The sequence below is a fragment of the Phocoena phocoena genome, chromosome 1 (assembly GCF_963924675.1).
Source record: "Phocoena phocoena chromosome 1, mPhoPho1.1, whole genome shotgun sequence".
NCBI lineage: Eukaryota > Metazoa > Chordata > Mammalia > Artiodactyla > Phocoenidae > Phocoena > Phocoena phocoena.
This window is the reverse complement of record NC_089219.1, coordinates 46,079,699-46,082,795: the sequence shown is the minus strand read 5'-3', so window position 1 is coordinate 46,082,795 and position 3,097 is coordinate 46,079,699. Positions and strand designations below refer to the sequence as shown.

At 45.2% G+C, this 3,097-nt stretch overlaps 1 non-coding gene across 1 annotated transcript; it reads left to right on the top strand.

The window, feature by feature from the left end:
• Positions 1-1,876: 1,876 nt before the first annotated feature.
• On the top strand, positions 1,877-1,949 carry TRNAG-GCC (transfer RNA glycine (anticodon GCC)). The gene has a single exon. It is a non-coding gene; the product is annotated as a tRNA-Gly (tRNA).
• Positions 1,950-3,097: the final 1,148 nt, after the last annotated feature.

The window sequence follows — 3,097 nt, the reverse complement described above, 5'->3', positions numbered from 1 at the left end:
TCTCTTCTCCACTACCTGCACAGGAGGGCACTGCCACCCTGGAGAAGGACTATACGGCCTAGCACCGCCCCCCACAAGCCCTGGGCAGGGGTCTGTGACCCTCACCCCCTTTGGTGACCAGATGTCCTCTGACCACACTGGATTGAGCACAGCATGCTTTGGCCCTTTCTGCGTTGTCCTAGACAACCTGGTTCACTGCCATGGCTTCAGTTACTACTGGGTGAGCCAAAAGGTGCGTTCGGTTTTTTTCCGTAAGACGGCTCTAGTAGCACTTAGTTGTCTTTAACTTCATTCGAAACAATTTTGTTAGATTGTATGTGACAGCTGTCATATCAGTGCACATTAAAAAAAAAAAAACATCAAAATTGGTGAATTTTTGTGTAGCCATTTTAATATTGAAGATGGAAGAAAAAAAGCAACATTTTTAGCATGTTATGCTTTATTATTTCAAGAAACGTAAAAATGCAACTGAAATGCAAAAAAAGATTTGTGCAATGTATGGAGAAGGGGCTGTGACTGATCGAATGTGTCAAAAGTGGTTTGCGAAGTCTCGTGCTGGAGGTTTCTTGCTGGATGATACTCCACGGTTGGGTAAACCAGTTGAAGTTGATAGCGATCAAATCGAGACATTAATTGAGAAAAATCAACATTCTACCACGCGGGAGATAGCCGACATGCTCAAAATATCCAAATCAAGCGTTGAAAATCATTTGCACCAGCCTGGTTACGTTAATCGCTTTGATGTTTGGGTTCCACGTAAGTTAAGCGAAAAAACCCTTCTTGACCATATTTTCGCATGCGATTCTCTACTTAAACGTAATGAAAATATTCCGTTTTTAAAACAAATTGTGACGGGCGATGAAAAGTGGATACTGTACAATAATGTGGAACGGAAGAGACCGCGGGGCAAGCGAAATGAACTACCACCAACCACACCAAAGGCCGGTCTTCAGCCAAAGAAGGTGATGTTGTGTATATGGTGGGATTGGAAGGGAGCCCTCTTATTATGAGCTCCTTCCAGAAAACCAAACGATTAATTCCAGCAAGTACTGCTTCCAATTAGACCAACTGAAAGCAGCACTCGATGAAAAGAGTCCAGAATTAGCCAACAGAAAACGCATAATCTCTCATCAGGATAACACAAGACTGCATGTTTCTTTGATGACCAGGCAAAAACTGTGACAGCTTGGCTGGGAAGTTTTGATTCATCCACCATATTCACCAGACAATGCACCTTCGGATTTCTATTTATTTCGGTCTTTACAAAATTCTCTTAATGGAAAAAATTTCAATTTCCTGGAAGACTGTAAAAGTCACCTGAACAGTTCTTTGCTCAAAAAGATAAAAAGTTTTGGGAAGATGGAATTATGAAGTTGCCTGGAAAATGGTAGAAGGTAGTGGAACAAAAGGGTGAATACGTTGTTCAATAAAGTTCTTGGTGAAAATGAAAAATGTGTCTTTTATTTTTACTTAAAGAACTGAAGGCACCTTTTGGCCCACCCAATACTTCTAAGCAGATAAATCTCCATATGCAGCCTAGAACCTCCCCTCTAAGCCCCAGATCTCCTGCCCTGAATTTCCAACACCACGTGGCCATAACCTGAGCATCCTCTTGAGGTCCCAGTGCCCATCCTCATTCCCTCTCCTCCCCACACTGAGACTGCCAGCTCTACCCCAGGCCTCCTCATCTCTCCCCGAGACCCTGCATCAGCCTCCCTGCTGGCCCTGCCTCCTCTGTCCAGTTCATGCCCCTCGTGGCAGCTAGAGTTTCCTCTCTGAACTCTATTCTGATCATGCCATCCCCCTCTGCTTGAGATTCTTTAGTTTGTCAGAAACTCAACGTGATTAAGGTTAGGCAAGAATCAACTTAGGGACTTTCCTGGTGGTCCAGCGGTTAGGACTCTGCACTGCCAATGCAGGGGGCCCGGGTTCAATTCCTGGTTAGGGAACTAGATCCTGCATGCTACAACTAAGAGCCTGCATGTACCAACTAAAAAGAATCTGCATGCTGCAACTAAAGATCCTACATACCGCAACTAAGACCCGGCACAGCCAAATAAATGAATAAATAATTTTTTAAAAGAATAAAAAACAAAAGAATCAAGTTAATGTTAGGGCAGTGGACCATCTCAAGTAACTGTGAAAAGGGCAGGAATGGAGGTCAAGGTGACTTGACTCACATACCAGTGAAATTCTCACTTGAGGCTTTATATTTCTGCTTTTCCTGGTATGTTGGTTTCATTCTCTCATCATACTACTTTCCTCCACGGGACGGGCAACATGGTCACCTGCCACTCCCGAGGCTTATCCTCTATTACCACCAACACCAGCTACCACCTTTGGGTCTAGGTTTAAAATATCCCAGGGGACTTGCCTGGTGGTACCGTTGTTAAGGATCCGCCTGTCAATGCAGGGGACACGGGATCGAGCCCTGGTCCTGGTCTTGCCACAGAGCAAATAAGCCTGTGCGCCAAAACTGCTGAGCCTGAGCTCTAGAGCCCGTGAGCCACAACTACTGAAGCCTGCGCACCTAGAGCACGTGCTCCGCAGCAAGAGAAGCCACTGCGATAAGCCCACGCACTACAATGAAGAGTAGCCCCTGCTCGCTGCAGCTAGAAAAAGCCGGCGCACAACAGCAAAGACCCAATGCAGCAAAAAAAATAAATAAGTAATAAAAGAATAAAAAATCCCAGGGGCTATCAGTTGAGTGAGGTGCCCACCCCTGGATCAGTCAACTGTGGCTAGGCAGTGGGGCCATGTAGCAAAGAGATGCCCACGAAAGGCCCATCCCCGTGTATACCTAGAGGTGGGAAAACAGCCAGGCAGGTAGTCTCTTGACTGACGGTGTCTACTGCAAATGGCTCATCATTCATTTCTGTGTTCATCTTATTTTTAAGTTGGGCTCACACACACCTTTGAGAATTTGATCAAAGGCACAGACATCCTTAGAAAAATAAACATCCTTGCAAAGTTTTGCATGCAATTTCAAGAGAATCGTAGACCTTCTGAAGCACAATTTATGAGCCTCGAATTGAGAACTTCTGCATTGGAATAAAGCCCTTTGCCTGGTGTCCAAGGCCTGGCGTGATCTAGTCTC